We start from the raw sequence: 7482 nt of genomic DNA, 5'->3' as shown, positions 1-7482 counted from the left end.
AAACAAAAACCACCAAAAAACATCCTATAAATACCTTTTTTTAAAAGACTAAAGATCCGCTTTAAAATATCACAAATCCATGTAATAAGTTTATTTATTGTGTCTTTAAATATTTGGTAATTTTGGCTTTAAATCAAGTTCCTCAAAGTGAATCAAGTGAAGCAGATAACTGCACTTTTAATCAAAGGAAATAATGAAAAGTCAACCACATCCATGCAAGTTACTATGAAAAAAAGCTTGGTAGGAAAAAACTGTGTATGTGGTTGCTATCACAGTATCCTCAACATGAAGTTTTCTAAAAAGTAACTCACATCACCCAAATCAAATGTAAAGTAAACATAAGCATAATTCTAGAAATAATTTTAACCTATCAAAAGACAACCTTAATTTTAAAAAAAATATTTTTAAAAACCATAATCAAGGAGTTAGAATTAATTTGCACAAATTAATTGCACAGAGTAAAGAAACTTTTGCCTCAGCAAAGGATGCAAGAAAATTCAGTTGACTGCTAATACCAGTCTTTAAAAAGATACTCCTAATTTTAAGAATAAGGTATACCTCTATGAACATGAACAAAATACAGGCCCCATGGCAGAAGAGACTGTAAAAGGTGAATCTATGCATCTCCTATTTCTGTCCATCATTTTCATTTGAAAGAAATTGTTTCATTTCTGTGACTGAAGCTCTCCTCTATCAATAAAAAACTTTTGTATTCAAGAACAGGTATCTATAAAATTGTTTTTATTTCACTGTATTAGGTAGATTCATTTGAAACCAAAAAGCTTATGGAATTAACAACAGAAGAACAATAAAATGTACACTCAAACATTTCATGGTGCCTAAGTAAGTTGAGACACTCATTTTTGGAAAACTGCTCATTCGTTTCATCAACTTTTTTAGCAACTAACTAAAATTTTGTTAACAAAAATACTTCTCAAGTACCATTTGACAAAAAGAACATGCTTAGTGCGTGACATTTTACTATGAACTGTAAAATACAGTATTTGCTAATTGCAGGCATAGAGCAGTTAAGCTACCAGGGAGGTTATGTTTATTAAAGGCTGCTTCATTCTATTCAGAAAACTCAAAAATCATATATAAGAGAGGAGGAAGGAAGGAAAGACAAGTATCTGCTTTGTTTTCAAGAGATTTCTTCACTTTGCCCACATAACTTGAAAAGAACAAGGGAAATATGAATGATTCTGAGTTTATGAAAGATGTGAGCACTGAACACACACACCTCTGAAAGGAGCCTCAGTACCCTCATGAAGGAGATTAAGTTAAAAGTGCTCTTGTGATTAAGTAAATTGTGCCAGCCAGGAAAAGCGATGGTGTGATTTCAATCACAGCCAGTATTCTCTTGGCAAGTTGCCATTCACAGCAACAGTTTACCAGTCCCCTACTTTCAGTCACCTGAATTTTTGCACTGGATTTAGTGACTGTACTTAGAGAATGTCTTTTCAGGCAGCTGATCCTAAGGAAAAGTTTTGACGCGTTAGATTGGTGTCAGATTAGCCAGATGAATTTACTCACCCTGCAATCGCATGATCACTCTACAGAGCACAAAGGCAGTGGCAGGAAGCTGCAGCCAGAGGTTACAAAAGGAGCCAGACACTGCCCTTACCAGCCACTTACTCACAGGTTGCCTTAGCTGCAAGGCAAAACACAACTTCAGCTTCTGTCTGTGTGAAATGACTGTCTTCCTAATGGAGGGGAAGAGTCCTGACCAATAAGCAGAGTACCTTTATTTGCAGGAGCTCACAACGTTTTTACTCCCAGAAACCCAACTGTTCTCACTAAAAGACACCAGGTAGTGCTTCTGAGTCACCATGCCAGTTTAAAAGCAGAGGGAGACATTAAAACAAAGCAAAATCTGTGAAAGATCAAACATGGGTCAGGCAACCTGAACAAAAGAAACAAATAAATGAATAGGGAACAAAAGCAGAAGTTACATTTAATTTACTTTACATTCCAACACAACACAACTTGTAAGCTGTTAGTTTTCTCCATGCAATAACACATAGTTTTGGAGATGCAGAACCAGCCAAGACAACACCTAAACAACATTAGGGAAACTTTCACTGCCTGTGAGTGCTAAGGGCTCTATCCCTGTCAGAAAAAGCAGAAATTTCATTCCAAGACATTTCTCCTGCATCACATAGCTCATTCTGTGATGTTAAAACCTACAAGCTTACACAAAAGCCACCTTCTCAAACACATCTCTGCAAAGCAAAACAATTGTTTTTATAATTATGCAACAAATCATAAAATTTATTTTAGAAATTTATCATTGAAAAAATGAGCATATACTGTCTTCTTTTTAGTTACTACTCCACTGGCACACCTTCCCTTCACAACTGTGCCCCTCATCTGCATTCCAGCAGCTCAGTAACAGAACAGTGAACCTCAAACTGATTCATTTCCCTGCTAGAATCACAGGGCGACAGTAACCTTCATAAAAAAACAAAAAGCCAAAAAAACCAAAAGAAATCCGTAACAACTACATTGCTGTGTTGATCATTGCTAAAAAAAAAAAGTTCAGGCAAATTAATAGTGGAGTTACAGGACATTTTCCCTCCCAGCTGCAGCCACAAAGGTTCAAAACCTGTTCCATGTCTCTTAGTGCTATATTTAAAATACAGTTTGAGTTGAGCAGATTCAACACAAACTTTAGACAGGATAATCTGTTCAGAACACCAGCATACGTAGGAAGGAAAGCTAGTATTACGAAAGTGACTCAATGAACTTGAGGATAAAGTTCAATACAAATGACGTATTTTGATGCCTCTGCCTCCTGACTAGGCAAATAAATATTTTTAAAAAAATTTTTAAAAAAGAAAATCACAGTGCAACTATAACATGCACATGCAGTCTTTTCAGGAATAAATGCCAGCATTCAAAAATCAGAGGACAAAATTAAAGGTCTAGCTCTAGTCTATCAAACCCACTTCCTATTACTCAGATTATCTTAAATTCAGAGCTAGCAGTACAATGACTGCAGCAATGCATTTTGTATCAATCAACATTATCATAAAAAAGCTTGTTAAATTATCATGGCAACAAAAGAAAACCTGTAAGTTATTGTTACAAGGGAAGAATGAAAAAAATAAGTAAAAAGCACTGACTAAAGATACAAGGAAAGGAGTCAATAGTCTTTCAAATAATAGTAGCAATATATATGAAAACCCTACATTAAATAAAATACATGCACACTTCTCTTCCCTTTAGAGTGGATTAGCCCTAAGCCAAAACTGACAGAATCTCTGCTCCAGGCACGCGCTCATGCTTTATAAAAATAAGATCAGCAAACTGAGAAAGAGGACCTCAAAAAGAAGACATCATCTATTCTAGACCCTTTTGTTTTGAAGCAAGTTTGAGCACACCCCAACCATTCCTGATAATGCCATTCCTCTTGATGTTTAAAAAAGAATCAATAAATAGAAATCCCAACTTGTCACATAACCTAAGAAACAGGAAACCACTTTTGTTAAAAGTTGGAAAATGATACAGTGTAAGAACACTCAAGTATCTCACCCAAATTAAGGTTATTATTTCCTTCTATACGACAAGGGACAGGAACACAGTTGAACTTCCTATCAATTTTCTCTTAACTAAAGATTGCATCTCAGTCTTTTATATAAAGAAGTGTCATTCAATTTGACCAGAATCTTCCAGCTACTGTAATAGGCCATGTTTTTGATGACCTCTGGCTCTCCTCTGATGCCCCTCACATTTGTGTGTGGGTTTTATAGGGAGATCCCAGTGCCCACAGCCTAATGCAGTACTCTAGCAGAGGCTTTAAAGCACCAAGCACAGGAGAGAATTTCCTTTCTGTGTTTTACATGCACAACTCCCGTTAATAAACTTCAAAAGGAAATCTGAAGTGTTTGAATTGGCTTTCTCTCGTATGCTCACAGTCTGCAGACCATTTTACACCTTTTTTGATTAAACAGCAGCACTGCAAAGAGGTAATAGGTAAAACGGGAAGATTTATTTATTTTTCTATTTTATTTATGCTTTCCAGGAACAAACAGCAGTGAAACTTCAATAGGCACAGATTTGTGACATGTAGCACAAAGTTTTCAGAACTTAGTCATATGTCACGGAAGATTTTGTAATTTTCTGTACTGCATGCTTAGAAACAGGTCCCTGTTTGTTGGGGTTTTTTTTTTCCTTCACACATGTCTAGGACACAGTCAAGCTACTTACAGCTGTCTGATCTGTAATTCCTTAATTCCCCTGGAGTTTTAAAGAGAATGGCTTCAAATTACCCTTTAGTAAAAGGTAATCACCCTCCTCTACTAAGACTAAAGATGACATTTTGCCCACTGTGTAACATTGTTTTCTCATATATATTTCAGCAGCCAATGAAAAGCAAAACTCAAAAGCTTGGCTATGAAACCACAATTCTTTTATCACTTCATATTGACCAGGATACGTCTTCAGCAGCCAGGAAAACAGGATCAACTGGCACACTGCACCATGAACCTCCCAAACCACTACAGCCCATCTAATGATCTGCAGGCCAGTTTCAGTCTGACAAACCCCACCTTCCATCAAACCCTTAGCTTACAGGAGACTGAACCACTGCAAACAGCAAAACAGCACCCCAGCAGACAAAGTGGCCAGTGGCTTAAGGAGTCCCTGACGTATTTCTTTGGGCTTGTCTTGAGGCCACCTACAGACACTCCTGACAGCTGCTCCTGTACCAGCACCACTGCATCAGGAGGTCACAGATGTAGGAATCAAGAAAAAAACCAGCAGGATCTGTCTCCTGATGCTTCCCAGGATGGAATCTCTTGTCCTTGTATTAAGGTTTGTATCTCCTTTACCTACTGTGAAAAGCTCAGTAAAGATTTTCAGTATATTTGTCTCCCACCCTCTCATAATAAAATGACACCTTTGGAGAAAGGATTATATTTAGGATATTCTATCTGTATCAAAACCCATCATAAGAAGACACTTGTAATCTGTTGACAGGATGCCTGGTTAGAAACCTGAAGTTAAAAGTTCCATAACAGAGTAGTATATTTTGGAAGCAGCCAAAAAAACCCCAAACAATGGAATAGTTAGGAGAGACAGACATACAGATAAAGATACACATATCTTGTGTATGTGTGCATATATATATACATATATATAAAATCTCAAAAAACCAACACAAACCCAACTCGTTAGGACAACTAAGGATTGAAGGGCAAATTTGGGGGTGAATAGGTTGGCTCCTACCACAATGCTGGAAATAATGGCCTATTTCTTCAAAGACATTGCAGAAGGAACTGGACTACAGGGCAACTATAAAGACAAAAATCACTGGGGAAGGTAGATGTCTGTCCTGATTTCAGCTAGGATAGAATTCTTCTCAGTCGCTGGTACAGTGCTTTGTAGGTGGTACAAAATAAATGTATTGTGCATCACATGGATCTCTCTTTCTTGCTCCCTTTTTTATACAAACATTGTTAGCAGCATACTTTATTTCTATTCAGTTATTAAACTGTTCTTATCACAACCCACAAGATATACTTTTTTCCCCTCAGTTCTCCTCCCCACCAGTCTGCAGATGCGGTGAGTGAGTGGCTGCCTACCTAATTTCTAGCAGGGGTTAAAACTAAATACCTAGTTTGCAAAAAAAACCCAACCGAACAAAAGAACCCCACAACCTTGAAAGTACAGGTAAGAATAAAATACTGTGTCTATATAAAATAGAGAAGAGATTAAATAACATTTAAACTAGTCCACAGGTGAAATGGACATGACATCTTTCATCATCAAAGTTATGGTGATGCCTTAGGTTTTAGCTTTTGTATCTTTTAGATCCTGCACTGCCTAGTATGTAACTCTGAAACTTTGTATAGCCTGTTAGCTACTGTTCTCACATTTTGGTTAGATGTAACAAACCCTCTCTGGGCCTGAACTCAAGGACACCTTACTGTGAAATATGTAAACTGAGCCTCTGGACAGGGGGAGCAAACTTGGGGTAATTACATAATTACTTGAAATTATAATTGGGGAATTAACCCTGATATGCAAATGGACCAAACTTATAAAAGTGTGAAAAACCCGTGACCCAGGGTCCATCTTGGGTGGAGCACCTCTGAGGCTTTTGATTCCCAAGGCATACCTTCGAAGGCCCTTCAAATACCTGCTTTTATTCTCTTAATCTTGTGTGGCCTCTCTGTTCAGGTAGCCACTTCAAGGCATCAATGGCAGAGTTAGACATTGGTTTTTTTTGAAAAAGTGAAACTGAGTACTAAACATAACCACAGAAAAGTACTCATACCATTGATCAAAAAGTATTTCAGCTACGCTAATCTAATAAGTCCAGTTTCAAATCCTAAAACCAAGTGTCAAAGAAAAATGTTATTTTCCAGTAACAGTGGCAAACAAATGTATTCCCTTCTAGAAGAACTACAAGACAAAGTTTCAATTCTACAATCACAGATGAGATTAATTCAGATGATAGTTCATGAGTTTTTATTTGCCTAGAATTAATTTGCATAGAGCATCTATGAAATATATCATTACTAAAACACTCATAAGTATTAAAAAAAAAACAACAACAAAAAAAAACCTCAGACCAACCAAACCTCACACAGAATTAGTGTTATGTGCAAGACAGACAGATAAGTAGGTTGTTACTGTTTGAGAACAAAAGAGTAAAGGAAGTATTTTCTACATTGGATGTACAACTAGAAAATATGAACACCAAAAGTCGTATCTCACACTCCTCCATTACTATGTCCTGCTTTAAGTTCTGCCATCTGACCTCTGAGAAAGTCCTGCAATCCTAAAAACTTATTCCCCAAAATTTATAGGCACACTCTTATCAGACTATAGAAAACATCACCAGCTCAGTTTCAGCTACACTCCTCTTTTTAGCTAATGTTTAGCTGAAGGAAGTCAGCACAGTGGTCAAGAGACTAGATTAAAAACAGAAAGTAGTTCCAAAAGAGAACAGTATTAAAGAAACAGAAAGACAGCAGAAGGGACAGGAAAGGTGAGACTATTCCTTGGATATACAGTGTAAGAAGTTATGAAAGCATGTAATTCAAGAAGGCTGCAAATACTGTGGAACTACTAGGGCCAAAATTGATCCACAATACACAGCAATAGAAACCGTTTAATAATCAACACTGAAAACTTGTCTGTGTAGCTCCAACACCCACGGAAGCACTAAATACAGTGACAGGCCCCCTTGGCGAGTATTACACCAGTGATGCAAGTAAAAGTCAACTTGGGAAGGGCACCTTACGAAGTTAACGGGTACAGCCAAAACATTTACGAGGACAGCTTCTGGAGCTGAGTTGTGTGTCTGCACCTCCAGGTAATGGCTCACAACGCCGTTTACAACGGCGGAACAGGACAACAAACAGCGAACAGGACACAAACAAAACCCAATAACACCCCCACAACCCTATCTATCTCCACGAAGCCCGGCACTGAGACCGCTCCGGACCGAGCCGGCCTCCTCCGGCTCCCCCG

This window comes from Corvus brachyrhynchos, unplaced genomic scaffold, assembly GCF_000691975.1.
Source record: "Corvus brachyrhynchos isolate BGI_N302 unplaced genomic scaffold, ASM69197v1 scaffold128, whole genome shotgun sequence".
NCBI classification, from domain to species: domain Eukaryota; kingdom Metazoa; phylum Chordata; class Aves; order Passeriformes; family Corvidae; genus Corvus; species Corvus brachyrhynchos.
This window is presented reverse-complemented; position numbering follows the sequence as displayed.